An 18,993-nucleotide genomic window follows, 5' to 3' on the forward strand; every position below is an offset into this window, starting at 1 on the left:
ATCTCCAGTTGAAAATGCTTACCAATACAGAATGATGTTGTGTTTCTATGTAGGGTATGTGTTGATGAAAGCCATATCTATGTATATCAGTAAGACTGAATAATCCATATTGTTACTACTGTGCCCCATAGAATCCCTCTATGGTTATTTTTGTGCCTTTTTATTATTATTGTTAGGTCGGTTGGGTTATATTGCGACTCCTTAGACTCCTATATATAGAAAGGAGGTTTTGTCATTTGAATCATCGAAGAATTGTTCATTTGTGTAATGTAAAGGAGGTTTCCCCCTCGAAGAGGCTGAATTCTAAGGCGTTCAACTATCTTTTCTATCTTTTCTGTGAGCTGGTTTCATAACATTTGGTATCAGAGCTTTTTATTCTAAGGTTTCGCTGCTCCAAATAGGTAATCGTAGAAGTTTTGCTATAACTTTTTTTTTTTTGCGACGTTTTAGAAGCGCAAAAAAAACCCATTTGAGACGAAATCGCACTGAACCTCGAGTCCAAATTTCAGAGCTTTTCGCGCTATATTTGTGGAGATATGATCTGAGGAAGTTGGTCTTTTTGCAGACTCCTGAATTACATTCCAAACAGGTGACCTGGGGAAAATCTTCATAACTCTCTCTCTGAGCATCGGATTGAAATTTTGTAAGAAGGTACAGAAAGAGGATGGACTATAGTTTCTTGTATATATTTTTCAGAGCCAAAGGTTGAAACAGGGACACGTGGAACGTCGTACAAGTTCGCTCTACTGAACTAGTCTATAATCAGGTCACTGTGGGAGATTTGGCATAACTCTTCCTTAGAGGTCCTACCGGGATCAAACTGGTGGCATTGGAAAGAGGACACAGAGAGCTACTGCAGGTCGCATTTTTAGAACTAGATGATCCGAAATTACAGAGATACATTAGAGGAAATATCGAGCTCCTACAAAGTGAAAAAAGGTGTGTAGATTTTTTTAAATTTTTGCTTAAGCTTGGTTTGAAAAATTATTTTGAAGGAATTCAAATGGCATAGTAGAGCATTATTATTGGTAACTGATGCCCCGAGGAAAGAAAATGCAAACACCTAGTAAGCAACCTGAAAGCTCTAGCATGACTCATGAAGAAGAGGAAGAAATGCTACATGATATATCAAAATTATAAGACCAAGTGCAACAAATTTCACTCTCACAAAATCTAACAGAAGCTAAGATAAATGGTGTGGAATCTAAGATAAAGCACGTGGAAGCTAATATTGACGATTTGAAGACAGATTTGAAGATAGATTTGACAAATTTTCTACAAGAAATACTTACTAAGGGTGAAAGGGTAGTAAAGGAAACTCATGATGTGAACAAAAGAAATGCTAATCATGATTTCATAGACTCTAATGTTGGATCGAAGACCCACCATATTACAAAATTCAATATGAGGAAGTTTGATGGCAAGGATCCTGCAACATGGATATTACTGATGGAGCAATTTTTCGATCTCAATAATGTGCAAAACAAACAAAAGGTACATATTGTAACTTTATATTTGGAACCAAATTAGCTTGTATGGTATCAATGGCTTTGCTCTCGTAAACAAATTATCACTTGGGAAATTTTTATGGAATAACTGACAACACATTATGAGGATAAAAAAAGCAACACTTTTTTTAGCCAATTGATAAGTCTCAAACAAAAGGGTTCAATAATGGAGCACATTGAGGAGTTCCAAAAATTGAACACAAGGGTAAAAAATATTCCATAGGAGCATAGGATTGATGTGTTCATAGGGACTTTAAAGGATAATATCCAACATGATGTTCGCCTTTGGGAACCTGATTCATTAGAGAAGGCATTCAGGTTAGCAAGAAAAATGGAAAGCAAAATTATCGCAACCAGGAAGCATACCACTCACAACTAGAAAGATGGAAGTGTTGTTGCCCCTAGCCTTCCACAACCTATAAGGTTGACACCACAAAAATTGGAAGAGAAAAGAGCAAAAGGGCTTTGTTACAGTTGTGATAGCAAATACACTAAAGGTCATAAGTGTGCTGAGAAGAAATTATTCTACATAGATTGTGAAGAGGAAGAAGAAAAGGAGCAAGAAATGTCAAAAGAAGAGGATATACTCCAGGAACAAAGCCTAGATAAAGAAGAAATGAATCCGACCATATCTTGTAATGCATTGGTTGGAATTACGACTCCTCAAACCATCAAGATAGAAGGACAAATCAAGAAGAAAAAGGTAATAGTGTTGATTGATTCAGGAAGTACCCATAATTTTATTCATTGTAAGGTAGCAAAAGAATTGAATTGCTTCCTATATCCATCACCAGAGTGTCAAGTGATGGTTGCAAATGGAGGAACAATAAATTGCTCTGGAAAGTGCCATAATATCAAGATATCCATGGGAGAATATGTATTGACTAGCCCAATGATTTCCATTCCAATGGGAGGTGCTGATGTTGTACTAGGAGTCCAATGGCTACAATCCTTGGGTACAATAGCTTTTAATTTTCAAGAACTTTTCATTAAATTTTTTGCGGAAGGAAAGGAATTTGAATTAAGGGGTATTGCAGGGAAACCAGGAAAGATAATCAGCTCTAATGGTATGACAATGCTTCTAAAAAAGGAACAAAGAGGTGTAATTGCACAATAATGTTTGCTAGATGTTTCCACATGGAAATCATCTTTTTCTCTAGATCTCCAAAAAGTCTTGGACAATCATTCCAAGGTATTTGAGACTTCCAAAGGTCTCCCGCCTATTCATGATCATGATCATGTTATTCATCTTATTCCAGGAAGTGTTCCTCCAAACATCAAGCCATACAGATATCTCTATGCCCAAAAGAGTGAAATTGAACATATGGTTGCAGAAATGCTAGAGGCTGGTATAATTCAACCTAGTCAAAGTTCTTTCTCTGCTCGAGTAGTATTGGTGCACAAGAAGGATGGATCATGGTGCATGTGTCTAGATTATAGGGAGCTCAACAAGCTCACTATTAAAGATAAGTTTCCCATTCCTGTCATTGATGAATTACTGGATGAATTGCATGGATCAATTTACTTCACCAAGTTGGATCTTCGTTCAGGATATCATCAAATTAGAATGAAGACTGAAGACATTCTGAAAACAACATTTAGAACTCATGAGGGTCATTATGAATTTTTGGTCATGCCTTTTGGCCTTACCAATGCACCTTCTACATTTCAAGGTTTGATGAATTCCATTTTCAAACCATTCCTTAGAAAATTTGTGTTAGTATTTTTTGATGATATACTAATCTACAGCAAAACTTGGAAGGATCATGTTGAACATGTTGAAAGGGTGGTACAACTATTGGAGAAGAAACAATTATATGCAAAAAGATCGAAATGTTTCTTTGGAGTACAAGAGGTGGAATATCTGGGTCATATTGTATCTCATGAAGGAGTTAAGGTAGACCCTAGAAAAATTAAAGCCATTAAGGAATGGAAAATCCCCACATCCATAAAGCATTTGCGAGGATTTCTCGGGTTGACAGGGTATTATCGCAAGTTTGTTAGGAATTATGGGACAATAGTAGCACCTCTAACAACCTTATTCAAGAAAGATGCATTTTCATGGACCCCAGAAGCAACAAAGGGATTCGAACATCTTAATTTAAGAGGCAATGTGCCAAGCACCAGTCTTAGCTACACCGGACTTCACAAAAACCTTTATTGTGGAATGTGATGCTTCAGGAAATGGAATTGGTGTTGTTTTAATGCAAGATTAAAGACCCATTGCTTTTGAAAGTCGTCCAATCAAGGGAAAGTTTTTACACAAAGCTATTTATGAGAAGGAAATGTTGGCAATATTACATGCACTTAAGAAATGGCGACCCTACCTAATGGGAAGACACTTCAAGGTAAAAATGGATCATGATAGCCTTAAATACTTTTTAGAACAAAGATTATCCTCTGAAGAGGAACAAAAGTGGGTCACAAAGATGTTGGGTTATGACTTTGAAATCATCTACAAAAAAGGGAAGCAAAATGTGGTGGCAGATGCACTCTCAAGAAAGGATGAGGATGTGGAAGCATTGTTGTGTGCCATTTCTATTATCCAACCAGACTGGATAAATGAAGCAAGGGAGGAATGGAAGAATGATGAAGAAGTGTGGGCACTTATTCAAAAGTTACAACAAGATTCCAACACATCTGATACATTTAGCTAGAAAAATGATTCATTATGGTAAAAAGATCGCTTATACCTCTGTAAGAATTACCAACTCAAACAAAAGATTCTTATAGAGTTGCACACTTCTCCCTTAGGAGGTCACTCAGGATTTTTAAAAACTTACCACAGGGTTAAGAAGGATTTTTTTTAGGATGGCCTTAAATTGGATATTCAAAAGTTTGTGGCGGAACGTTTGGTTTGCCAACAAAATAATGTTGAAACAGTTAAGACCCCAGGTCTATTACAACCTTTATCCTTTCCAAGCCGACGTTCGGAGGAGGTTTCAATGGATTTTATCACAGGTTTACCCAAGTCTGAGGGAAAGAGTGTCATCATGGTGGTAGTTGATATACTTACCAAGTATGCACACTTTTGTGCATTATCACATGCATTTAAATCCAATACAATTTCTACTGCATTTATGGAAACAATTCAAAAGCTACATGGAAACCCAAAGATAATTGTAAGTGATAGAGATCCCATTTTCACTGGAAATTTTTGGACAGAATTATTTTCTTGTCTCGGTACTCAGTTAGCTCATAGATCATCTTATCATCCTCAATCTGATGGGAAAACTGAGATAGTAAACAAATGTTTGGAAGGATATCTTCATTGCTTTGTATTTGATAAACAAGCACAATGGGTCAAATGGTTGCCTCTGGCTGAATTGTGGTATAACACTTCCTTCCATACAGCAACAAAAATGACCCCATTTATGGCACTTTATGGATATCAGCCACCATCCATCATATCATATTTAAGAGAAAATTCTAAGGTTCAAGCAGTGGAACATCACATCGAGAATCAACAACAAGTCCTCCAACTCTTAAAGGATAACCTCGTGTTGGCGCAGAATAGAATGAAACAACAAGCAGATCAACATCGTAGCGAAATGAGTTTTGATGTAGGTGATTGGGTATTCCTACGGCTACAACGATATAAACAAATGTCCCTCAAGCAAGCTAAGAAGGATAATAAATTATCACCAAAGTATTATGATCCGTACAAGGTGTTGAAAAAGATTGGTACTATGGCATACAAATTGGAGCTTCCTATAGCTTCTCGAGTGCACCCAGTTTTCCATGTTTCATGTTTAAAGAAGGTTATAGGTGACAAGCTCCTAGTTCAAACAATATTGCCAGAACTTGATGAGGAAGGAAAAATTATATTGGAACCGGAAGTAGTCATAGAAACAAGAACTCGACAGCTACGAAATCGATCAATTCCGGAGTATCTCATCAAGTGGAAGAAATTATTCGCTGAAGATTCCACATGGGAGGATGAGAATTTTATACAGAAGCATCCAGAACTACTCAAGCATTGAGTACAACACTTTCTTGAAGGAGAGGGGCATGTTAGGTCCCTATAATACTAGTTATTACCCCATTACTATTGTATTTGTATCCCTTATTAATATTATTGTGCCCCTATTGTCCTCATATTGTTATTACTGTGCCCCATAGAATCCCTCTATGGTTATTTTTGTGCCTTTATATAATTATTATTAGGTCGGCTAGGTTATATTGTGACTCCTTAGACTCCTATATATAGAAAGGAGGTTTTTTCATTTGAATCATCGAAGAATTGTTTATTTGTGTAATGTAAAGGAGGTTGCCCCCTCGAAGAGGCTGAATTCTAAGGCGTTCAACTATCTTTTCTATCTTTTTGTGAGCTGGTTTCGTAACACTTACAATATGATTTGGAAAGAATTTGGAATTGTAAGCATGGACTACTATGAAGATATTTTGGAGCTTTTAATGAAACTTTATCAGCATTATGTGAATATTCAGTTGCATATGTACAATGTACCATAAATGGATGATTCTTGCATACTAAGCTACTTAATTTTATTATCATTGTCATACTGCATCTTCTACATTGAACATGCATATCCCTTCTTATACTGAATATGACATTCTAATGGTTGGAATGATAAAGTATATTTTATGCAACTTTGATTTTAATATCTGATATTGAATGACGATTCTATGAGTGATATGTTTTTTGCAGTTCAGGAGAGAAGTTGTTTTAATACATTTATGGATTTCGATGTGTTTGTATTTAACATTCTTGCATTTTGTGTTATTGTCTGGCTTTATGTTCAGTGCTTTTGTATTTAGTAGACTTTGCATTCAATATATCCTTCTTCGCATCTTCTCATTCACATTTCCACCTTATAATGGCTTCTCTTGGAAGTTGTTCTATCTCAGGAAAACATTGATTTTCCATAGTTGCACTCACTTGATGTGTCTTTTTGCAGGTTTTCTTAAATATTCTTTACGATCATTCTCCTTTAACTACATAAATCAATCTTTTTTTGATTATGAGGACCATATTTATAAATTTTGTTGATATTGTAGCTTTCTTAATGATGATTTCTTTCCTGCTGCAACTGTTACATGTCCTTCCATTGAGTTGTTGGTTTTGATGTCGTGACCCTAAATTGGGCCACAGGAGTTATCAACTCTATAAAGACTCTTCAATTCGACACTTTTAGATTTTTACTACACATTCTTGACAAATATACAACGAGTCATTGATTCTTATCCCCAATTAAATGTTACTTCAGAGACTTAGAGTTAACACTCCTAGGTTTTTTGTATACATTCTTGAAAGTTTCCCAAACTATCACTGAGTACCTTTTTGCTGCAAGATTTAACATCCTTTTGATTCCTTTCATATTCATCAACTTTTGAATATTTGGACTTGCAATTATCTTGAGAATTCAGCATTGATTCCACTCTATAGAGGAAGAGAAATTCTGAAGCCTTATGAGTTGTATTTATCCTATGGTACTCTTAGCTGAAAAGGAAAGCTCAAAAAGAAAAGATAAAGGGCCTTGCTTTCTATCGATCCAAGTCATGGAGCTAACTCTGATCTCAATCAAATAGACAAATTCAAATTCAAATTCAAGCCAAGAAAGAGGGTGTCATAATAGAATTGGTCAGTACAAACTGAAAGAAAGAGGAGCGTCAGAGATTGAAATCAGTCAAATTGGTTCCTTTCTTGTCCTTGTCGAATTCCTATGTTTGAGCTCGAGGGAAGGAAATGAAGTGACTAAACGAAGGAGTAGAGCTAATTAATTGAATCCAATTATCATATGAGGGAGGAAATTGTTTTTTTCTCTTAGTTTGAACCAAGAGGTAGTAGCAAGATTTTGCTTTTCTTTCTTTTCAGTAGAAGCATTAGTCATGTTTATTATCAAGCTTATCTCTTCTGATATCTTTTGATGGCTGTTAATTATTTGAATAGTAAAAAATGACTTATTTTTAATAGTTAGTTATGAATTATTTGTTATAATAACTATTAATAACTAAAAGACAATGTGACTGCCTCTTATTTTATTTGGTATGCTAAAGACTAGAATATTATCATTGTAGGTTTGAATTTTCTCACTTAATCTAGGAATATGTCCCCATTTGAATGAACTTGAGATCATAGCACCTCAAATGACATCATTGGAGCTGAAAGGATGTAGTTTTTTGTCTCAAGAAGATATTGATTGTCCAAAAATACACTTTCTTGATGCCTCTTTCTGCAGGTTTTCTTAAAAATTATTTATGGTCATGTTCTAACTACATATATTAGTGTTTTGCTAATTATGAAGCCCATATTTATAAATTTTGTTGACATTGTAGCTTTCTTAATGATGATTGCTTGGTTGTTACAACTACTTCATGTCCTTCCATTGATTTTTTGGTTTTGATGGCGTGCACCTCAATTTGGCCATAGAGGTTGTTGAATCTACTGAGACACTCAAATTTGGCACTTTTAGATATTTCTTACACATTGTTGACAAATTTACAGCCAATCATTGAGTCTTGTCCCCAATTAAAGGTTACTTCAGAGACTCAAAGTTAACACTTCTAGGCTTTTTGTAGACATTCTTGGCAATTTCCCAACCTATCGTTGAGTAACTTTTTGTCACAAAATTTAACATCCTTTTTCTCCCTTACATATTCATCTAGTTTTGAAGCTTCAAGCTTGCAAATATGTTTATAATCCAACATTGATTCCACTCCATAGGGGAAGAGCACTTCTGAAGCTCTATGAGTTGGATTTATCCTATGGTACTCTTAGCCGAAAAGGAAAGATCAAAGAGAAAATACAAAGTGTCTTACTTTCTATCGATCTAAGTCTGGGAGCTAATTCTGAACTCAGTCGAATAAACAGATTCAAATTCCAATTCAATCCAAGAAAGAGGCTATCATAATAGAACTAATCAATAAAGACTGAAAGAAAGAGGAGAGTCAGAGATTGAAATTAGTCAACTGCTTCCTTTCTTGTCCTTGTCGAAGACCTGTGCTTGAGCTCGAGGGAAGGAAATGAAGTACCCGAACGAAGGAGTGAAGCTAATTGATTAAAGCCAATTAATAGATGAGGGAGTAAATTGTTATTTTCTCTTGGTATGAATTAGGAGGTAGAGAAATATTTGGAAGTGTGGCGGAAATAAATGGCTTCCACAGTTGGAAAACCACAGTTTTGTTACACTTAGCCACCTTCCAAAGTTTTGCACCTGAGAAATTCACCCTACGAAAGTACTAAATAGGAACTTATTGAACTTGGAAAACTATTTTATAAAATTTCCAACAAAAATGTGAATGTTGGAACTAATCGTAACCATGATTTTGTCAAATTTGCATATTTTCAAGCATTCTTAGGCCAACGTAACTTAATTTCCAAATTCATCAATCTGTTATAAAAACTCTTTTGCTAAGGATTAGGGTTTTCCTTTGCTTCTCCATATTTGTTGTCTTCATGCTAGTTGATATATAGGGAGTCTTACCATAGTTTCGTTCACCTTAATTTATAATATTGGATGGTATGAGGCATTTCTCGACTATTGTTCCATTTCCTTTATTTCATTAACTTGGTAGAATGCATTAGAACTATGTTGATTACATTGATTATCTCACCTTGCGGTATGGATTTATTGTAATCCTTCATCGCTTCAAATTAGCTTTTTCCATATAATCTTAGTTAAGACCTAATTCATGTCATCAATATTTCTATTGCAAATAATTTTCCATGGAACTCTACAAGTCATTTTAGCTTATATCACAAGTTTTATTTTCATAAATGTATCAACATGCTAATACCTAAACAATTAAGAAATGGGAGAAACAAATCAAACAAGGTTGCATGTGATGATGAATGTTCTCCAATACAACAAAAATTTGGGTACAAATCAAACAAGGTTGCAAATGATTAAGAAAGGTCTCTAATACAACCACACTTGGATAAAAGAAAGTAAAAAAAGGAATGAGACCCACATTTGCAAAAAAGATGTCTCTAACTTCAATATTTACAAGTGGGCAGAAGGAAATAAAGTCTATAAAAAGCACTTACAACAAGGGTTGAAAATTGGAAAAGTTACCCCTCAAGCCTAGTAATTAATCCAAAGAAAATGTATCTAGTGTATTTAGGTACATGCTAGAGACATTCTGAAGAAGCACACATTATTAGTGAACAAACATGTGAAAGAGCGGATATTGATGGGATTCCTCAAACTACTATCCTTCCTACCCATTGTAGCTCAATTCTGCAAACTTTAAAGTTTAATTTTTTTTCTAAAACAAGCCCCAGTAAAGAAACGAAATTGCATAAAAATATTTACTTCTTTCTCCTATACTATTCTTTCCTATGCTACTGCCTTATGATATTTACTCTACCACATATTGTGTAATTGCTAATAATATATTTTTTTAAATATTTCTTAACTTCTACTTTCATCGATATTAAAAAAAAATTGCATATAAACTCTTCAAACAATTATTCTTTTTAATATCTCCCCACCTCCCTTTTCTTTTATATATATATATAAACTTCACCCTCACTCCCATACACATTTTTCTTAATATATTTAACCCACTCAAACCCTCATCTTCATATAGAGGTGGCAGGGGTGGAAACATATATACTAATACTTGATGTTTTCTTTAATATATTTTCCCATCCTTTCTCAGCTCTATTGCAAAAACACTTGCATATAACACAAATGAAACACATTGTTTATATATTTTTATTTATTATACATTCTTAATAGTAATAAATTAAAAATAAAACAAAAATTTATTGTTGTTAAAAATAATTAAAAATAAATAAATTGTTAAGGTGCTGAGATTATAATTTATAGGATAAAGATACATATAACTGTAAAACTTAAAATTATTTATAATTATTATAATAATAATTTTATATTAAATTAAAAAATCGGACGGATATTAAAATCACAATTTCAGATAAAGGGAAAAAACGATTTGATTTAACAATTCTTTCCACATTCAATTATGGAAGTAATGCCCCCTATCCTATACCATTTTGCTACACTTATTCCATATTTATCTCACAAATGAATTTTAAAAACCTATTTGACTTGCATCTCAAGTGTGTTTCTCACTATGTTGACTATATCTTTCGACGTAACTCGGTCTTCTTTTCCCCAGAACTAAAGTTGTTAATGAAAATATGTTATATTGTTTTTGGTTTCGTTAAAAATTAAAATTTAATAAACAAACTCGATTAAATTTATTGATAGTTTCAAAAAATAAATATTATATTAAATATTGAATATTTAAAATTAATTTTTAATCTTTTAAAATGTAAATTGTCTTTTTCCAATTTACTCATATATTATTTATGTAGTTTTAAATTTAAAATTGTCTTTTTCCAATTTACTCATATATTTATGTAGTTTTAAAATAAATTATTAGATATAAAAAAATATATTATAAAAAAATCACTTAGCAAGTGTAAAATTTTATTTATCACATTAATTTAATTTCAATATGCTTACAAGACATTTTAGAATATACTTTTTTTTCTCGGGTTTTATGATCATTTTTTTTATACATTGTTTGCACTAATAAACATGCACCCCAACATTCAACATATATCTGTGAAATGATGTGTTGGGTATATGTATGAAGATGGCTTATACTTTTATGCAAAATATAGTGTTGAAATCTCAAAATTTTACTCTAAGTCTTCAAATTTCATATAAGCTTCAGTAAATGCATGGAGATGGGTTAGACTTTTGGGCTAAATGTGGTATGAAATTTCAAAATTTTACTCTTTTATCCAATTAAAGCCCTTAAAATTCATATAACCTTTGTGATTTTTGTTTTAGAGTAAAATGACAATTTGGGAAGAATCGCGTTGACTTAAAGATATTTGTTTGCAAAAAAAACTATTGTCATATGATTTGTCATTTTTCCATTAAATTAAATGCTTTTCCTTGCAAATTTTTACACATCTTAACAAATATGCTTGTGTTCATTTACTATATATATATATATATATATATATATAAATATAAACATGATCTACATAGAGAAATAAGTTATAAGTTATGTATATTGAAACTTTATTTTATATGCAAAATTATATTTTTTTGTTCTTTTTGTTGGGTGAATTAATATTTGAATTGCATTTTTCAGACCAAGTACAATTTTTTTCTACTATTTAAATAAATTTAAAAACCAAGAGTACCCTTTAAAAGGTGACTCGTAAATAAATATATGGTATTTTTTGAATTTTGTATATTTTAAATTTTTATTCAACTTCTTTGAAATTGTCAATTATTTTTTAAATAATATTTAAAAATATATATATTTTTATACAATATAAAAATTATTAATATAATTTAATTAAATATATATTTTTTATATTTAATGATATAATTGCGTCGAGAGGGGCTCTACAGCCTAGTACATGAGGGAAATGTTGTCATGTAAAGTTACATTAAATTTTTTTATCAAATTTTCACTTTTATTTTACATCAAACTTTATCTAATGAGATAAAGTAATTATATATATATATATATATATATATATATATATATATATATATAGATAGATAGTATGAGGGATAAATGTTACTTTAAAAATCAATGTCAGCCATTTTTAAATACTTGAATTTTCACTTTTATTTTACATCAAACTTTATATAATGAGATAAAGTAATTTAAAAAAAAAAATTACATTTTAGTATGAGGGATAAATGTAATTTCTTCATTGAGCCGAGATCTAATGTCTATATTATAGTATGTCTATAATATAATATTAATATTTTGATTAGGTCAAAATAAAATTAAAATACAGTAAAGATGTGTAACTTAATGTAATGTAAACATTAAAAAACATGTAATGTAAACATTGTAACTTGGTGAAAATAAAATAAAAATAAAAAATAACCCTATAAAAATTAAATTAAAAAAAAATGACTCATGGTATTGACCAATGGTTTTAAAAATCCATGGTATTGACTCATGGAATTCCTCTAGAATATAATCTATTAGGGGGGATTAAACTAGCCTAGATTCATGGTAGTTTGATGTTATGGAAAGGTGAAACTTTCCATATAATATTATAATATTACATTTTACCCAATATTTCCCCTCAACGTGTCCACTTCTTATTGTAATTTTTCTTTATATTTGTAATTTAAAAGTAAACAAACTCCACTATAAAATTAGTAGGAGTGAGGGAAAATATTGAGTAGAATGTAATATTTATGGTGGGATTGAATCCATAGCCTATAAAGGTGAAACTTTAGATATAATATTATAATATTACATTTTACCCAATATTCCCCCTCAACACGTCCACTTCTTATTGTAATTTTTCTTTATATTTGTAATTTAAAAGTCAACAAACTCAACTATAAAATTAGTATGAGTGAGGGGAAATATGGAGTAGAATGTAATATTTAGGGTGGGGTGTGATGTTAAATATTAAGTAAAATTTAATAATATTACATTTTAATTAGTATTTCCCCCCATCCCTACCCATGGCCACTATTTATTAGCTGAGGGTGGTTATAAATATTGGGTAACATATAATATTGTGATATTATATTTTATGTAATATTTACCCTCACCCGATTCACCTAGACACATGTGTAGATGTAATGTAAGTAAACATTTGTAATGTCGGCTCAATTCTAATCAATGTATTTGTAATAATTGATATAGACGTATTCCATCTATAAATTTAATTAATAAGCGGATTTTTAATCATGACAATCTACCATGGATATTATTAACTGCTAAGTAGGTTTTTTACAATACCATGGGCCAATATCCACAAGAGAAAGATAGAGAGGGAGAGGAGAGAAGAAAATTATAATACCATGGGCTACTACCAAGGTTTATCAATAATGTGGGCCATCTAGACTTTTGATTATTATATTATGGATCTAAACTTTTAATTATTATGTTACAATACCATGGGCCAATACCATGGCTTATCAATACCACATGCCCAAAAACCTTAACTTATTTCAAAATCAAAATATTTTACAAACACTTTATTTTAATTTAATTTTATAACGTTTTTTAATTAAATCTAAAAGAAAAAATGTTATAATTACTTTTAAGATATATCTAAACTCTCCATCCTCACGACTACTAGCAATATTCTCATAGAAATTAAATGGAGGTTTTAATAAATTAAAAAGTGAGAATACTTTTATAGATACATAAGTGAAATTTATATAATATAAATAATATTATAAAGAACCACAATAGATGCATCTTAACCAAGGATCCAAGAGAAGTAAGAAAGAAAATTGATTAAAAATGATAGTGGAAAGATAGTGCATGATTCTTTTGAGTTTTTTCTTATTGTATTTTCTTTAACATGATTGATCCAAAATATATGTTTAATATTTTACAATCAATTATGTTTTTTTTTAATATTTTTCTTAAATACAATACAACAGGATCATATTTTAAAAAGAGAGTGATATGGAAGGGGGAATAGAGTGGAGGAGAGAGACAGAGGTGGAAGAGACACTGAGAGAGAGAAAGGAAGAGAGAGAGGAATGTGGAGAGAGGGAGGGGGAGAGATAGATTTGGAGGGGGAAAGAGAGAGAGTGAAGAAAAAGGACATTGTGAGATAGAGGTGGAGGGAGAGAGGGAGTGACAAGGGAGAGATGAAGATGGAATGAGGGAGAGAGGAGATGAGGGAAGAGAGAGAAAAAGAGAGGATAAAGATAGGAAAAAAGGGGAAGAGAGAGATAGGGAGACATAGATATGGAGGGGGGAGAGAGGGAGAGATAGAGGAGGAGAGAGAGAATGAGATAGTGACATAGTTGGAGGGGGAAGAGAGAGTGTGTATGATGGGTGGAAAGAAAAAAGGAGGTGGGAGAGAAGGGGAGAGAGAGGAAGGAAAAAGAGTGAGGACTTTAGAGAGAGGAGAGAGACATGGAGTTGGAAGGGGAAGAAAGACATAGAGAGATAAAGGTGGAGAGGGAGTGGCAAGGGAGATATGGAGAGTCAGTGAGGGAGAGAGAAAAAAGAGAGAGAGAGAGAGAGAGAGAGAAGTCCAAGAGAGAGAGGGAGAGGATGAGGGAGGGAGAGAGAGATGGATAGATATGAAAAGAGACTGTGTATGTTTTGGGGGTGAGAAGGAGAGACAAGGGGAGATATAGATATAGATGGGGCGGGGGAGAGGGTAGAAGAGAGAGGAAAAGAGAGGGAGGGAGGAAGAGAGATAGATAGGAGATAGAGATATAGATGGAGGGGGCAGAGAGAGAGAGAGAGAGAGAGAGAGAGAGAGAGAGTGACATGTGTTTAGGGGGCTGAGATAGAGAGATAAATAAGGAGAGATAGAGGGAGGTATAGATATAGATGGCAAAGGGAGAGAGGGAAGAAGAAAAAGATAGAGAAAGGGAGGGAGACGTAGATAGATAGAGACGGGGGAGAGAGAGAGGGGAAGGCAGAGAAGGAGAGGGGAAGGGAGAGAAGGAGAGGGGAAGGGATATAGACATAGAATGGAAGGTGGAGAGATAGGGAAGAAGAAAGAGACACACAGAGACAAATACAAACATAGAATTTAGTGTAGCAATTTCACCTATAGAACAAACCGATATATGCAATGTCCTAAAGCATAAAACTTGTTCTACTTCTACAAAACATTAAGCAGAAGCATAATCGAATTTATGAGCAACATCAAGTAGAAACATGCATAACTGATCAAGAGAAATCAATCACACATAACACAGAATATATCACTGGGGAAAGCACCAGCATAAAACCCCAACACTGTATTATCAATCAAGTGGAGATCCTCAGCAACATACAAAAAGAATCAGCTCAATAGCTATCCTTCTCTCTCTGTAATAAGAAGATCCTAATGATCTTCAATCAGAAGATGAAAATAATGGACTACCTAGGCCTCAATATATAGGCCACAAGTCCTCCAATCTCCTATAATAGATCCTTCTCCATGCAAGGAATACTTACTAGAAATATCCAAGCATCTGATAGTACACTATCCCACATCTGATCTCTGGGGTCTTTGACAGAACTGACATGCAACAGTGATCCATGAGTAAATCCTCAATTATCTAAAATAATAGTTGTCACATGCATGCAAGGATTAACAAACTATATTTTATTATTTTAACAACTTGTTAAAATAATCTAACTAGATTTGACTAGTTAGAACTAAGTCAACTGATTCTCTCATTATAGAACTCATACTTAATTCCTCAATCAGTGGGACAACTCATGTGCATGCTCACAAAGACTTCAAATTCGAATTTCTTTAACTAATTAACTCAACTGAATTAATTAATTAATATTTCCAACTGCTATTAAAACCAAAATTAATTTTACTTCCTATAGATAGACTAGGGACTGCCATAAATAGGAAGGGACCCAGAAATGCTATTTTTAGAACTTTCTATTTTTAGTAGTTTCACCTCTCACCCAATGTGGCCAATGACTTCACTGGCCAAACTACTATTTTTAGACATGCTATTTTTAGTAGGTCTATTTTTAGCACATTCTAAATTTAGCATTTCTTGTTGCACATTTTCAACACTCCCTTCAACAAGAAAGGCTTTCTCTAAAACTCGATCCTGTAACTTTGGAATGTTCTGCATGCAACACATCTACCCAGTCCACTTGCTCCAACAACACTTGGAACAAAAAAACTCCCAACTAACCATTCTGTTGGGCTAGGAACATACTCTGATGTTGAAGCTCTACCTGCTGCTGACAAGTGCTCCCTCTCTAACATCTGTGCTACTGCAACATCTCCATGCATCTCACACCATTTCACACCTCTCTGTGCCACCTAGCACTATGCAAAACACTTGTGCCTCTCGCATTACTACAACCTGCTAGCTATGCACTGTCCTGGGATTCCTTGCACTGTTTCTCTCTCTGCCGCTCCATCCGCATCTGTCTCTACCCAATCAGTCAATTCCTGCTACTCCACATCGGGGCTCTTCTAGCAAGGTCTCATCCAAGAGGTTGGGTACCTCAAGGATCTTGCACCTCTTCCTTGGGGCAATCACTCTACATCGCCCCACCTCCTTCCTAGAGGTATGGCTGCATGCGATCTCTTTGCCCACCTAGCTCGAAGTTTCCCCTACTGGAGATCTCTGCATGAGTAGATGTCTCTACTCGATCTCCACTCAGCTTCCCCTATTGTGACTGCTCCACAATCTCTTGAAGTTGCTGCACCAATCGTGGCTCCTCCACAACCGTTTGAGACTTCTTCTAGCTCTGCATGTTGAGAGGTAATATACCCTCCCTCTCAACCACCAAGTATCTAACCTTTGCCTTGCTCTTCAAGGCTTTGCATGCATCTTGTACCTCAAGTGCATACAGGTTCTTGGCTAGCACATCAATCTATTTCCAGTTTCCCGCTGTCACGAAATTTTCTAGAAAATGAGCTGATTTTAAATCAGCGATATCTCCCTCATCCGAACTCTAATTCAGCTGATTTTTTCTTGATTTTGGGTATTTTTCCACAAGGAATCCAAATCTGCTATTTATTTCTGAAAATTTTGTACATAAATTTTCAGATATGCTCTGCAAACTCTCGGCCCAAAACTTAAAACTTTGAAATCTCTTTTCAGTATATTATTCTCTCCTTGATCACCTATGCTCCGATACCATGTAGAAATTTCACTTGTAGAACAAATCGATATATGCAATTTCCTAAAGCATAATACTTGTTCTACTTCTACAAAACATTAAGCGGAAGCATAATCAAATTCATGAGCAACATCAAGTAGAAACATGTATAACTGATCAAGAAAAATCAATCACACATAACACATAATATATCATTGGGGAAAACACTAGCATAAAACCCCAACACTGTATTATCAATCAAGTGGAGATCCTCAACAACATACAAAAAGAATTAGCTCAATAGCTATCCTGCTCTCTCTGTAATCAAAAGATCCTAATGATCTTCAATTAGAAGATGAAAATCATGGACTACCTAGGCCTCAATATATAGGCCACAAGTCCTCCAATCTCCTATAATAGATCCTTCTCCATGCAAAGCATACTTACTAGAAATATTCGAGCATCTGATAGTACACTATCCCACTTCTTATCTCAACTGGGTCTTTGACAGAACTGACATGCAACAGTTATCCATGAGTGAATCCTCAGTTATCTAAAATAATAGTTGTGACATGCATGCAAGCATTAACAAACTATATTTTATTATTTTAACAACTTGTTAAAATAATCTAACTGGACTTGACTACTTAGAACTAAGTCAACTAATTCCCTCATTATAGAACTCATACTTAATTCCTCAATCAGTGGAGGAAATTAAGGATAAATTCCTTAATTAGTGGGACAACTCATGTGCATGCTCACAAAGACTTCAAATTTGAATTTCCTTAACTAATTAACTCAACTGAATTAATTAATTAATATTTGCAACTGCTGTTAAGACCAAAATTAATTTTACTTCCTATAGATGGACTAGGGACTGCTATAAATAGGAAAGGACCCAGAAATGCTATTTTTAGAACTTTCTATTTTTAGCAGTTTCACCTCTCACCCAATGTGGCCAATGACCTCACTGGCCAAACTGCTATTTTTAGACATGCTATTTTTAGTAGGTCTATTTTTAGCACATTCTAAATTTAGCATTTCTTGTTGCACATTTTTCAACATTTAGATCTAGAAAGTCATGAATATTTTGGAATTTCACTAAAATAGATGTATTGATATCAATGTAGTTGCTGATTTCTAATCCTATTTGATCACATGCACTATATGCATTGATTTCAGTGTAGATGTCGATTTATAATCCTATTTAATACCTTACACTAGATGCATTGATTTCAATGTCGATGTTGACTTCTATTCCTATTTGATTGGTTGCACAAGATCCATTGGTTTCAATGTAGATATCGATTTCTAATCCTATGTGATTGCTTGCATTAGATGCATTGATTTCAATGTAGATGTTGATTTCTAATCCTATTTAATACCTTACATTAGATGCATTGATTTCAGCGTAGATGTTGATTTCTACTCATATTTGCTTACATTAGATGCATTGGTTTCAGTGTAGATATTGATTTCTAATCCTATTTGATTTCTTGCACTAGATGCATTGATTTCAATATAGATGTTGATTTCTAATCCTATTTGATTGTTTACACTAGATGCATTGATTTTAGTGTAGATATTGATTTCTGATTTGATGCAACTAGATGTATGATGTACATTAATTTCAAAGTAATTAGATTAATAGTGTACATTCATTTTAGTGTAAGCACATCTCTACCTCCTCCATCTATATCTCTACCTCCCATTGTCTCTCATTCTCTATCTCTCTATCTCTCCCCCTAAACATACACACACTCTCTCCATATCTATCTCCCTCTCTCTCTCTTCCTCCCTTTCCCATCCCTTTCTCTTTCTACCTCCCTTTCCCCTCTCTCTCTTCCCCTTCTCTCTTCATATCTATATCTCTTCCCCCCTCCTTGTCTTTGCCTTTCTCTTCTTCCCTCTCTATTAATATTGGAGAGCAATCAACAAAGACAAGGTATGT

This window comes from Pinus tabuliformis, chromosome 4_1 (genome assembly GCF_031772625.1).
Source record: "Pinus tabuliformis cultivar Carrire ecotype Pingquan chromosome 4_1, CPIR1, whole genome shotgun sequence".
NCBI classification, from domain to species: Eukaryota; Viridiplantae; Streptophyta; class Pinopsida; order Pinales; family Pinaceae; genus Pinus; species Pinus tabuliformis.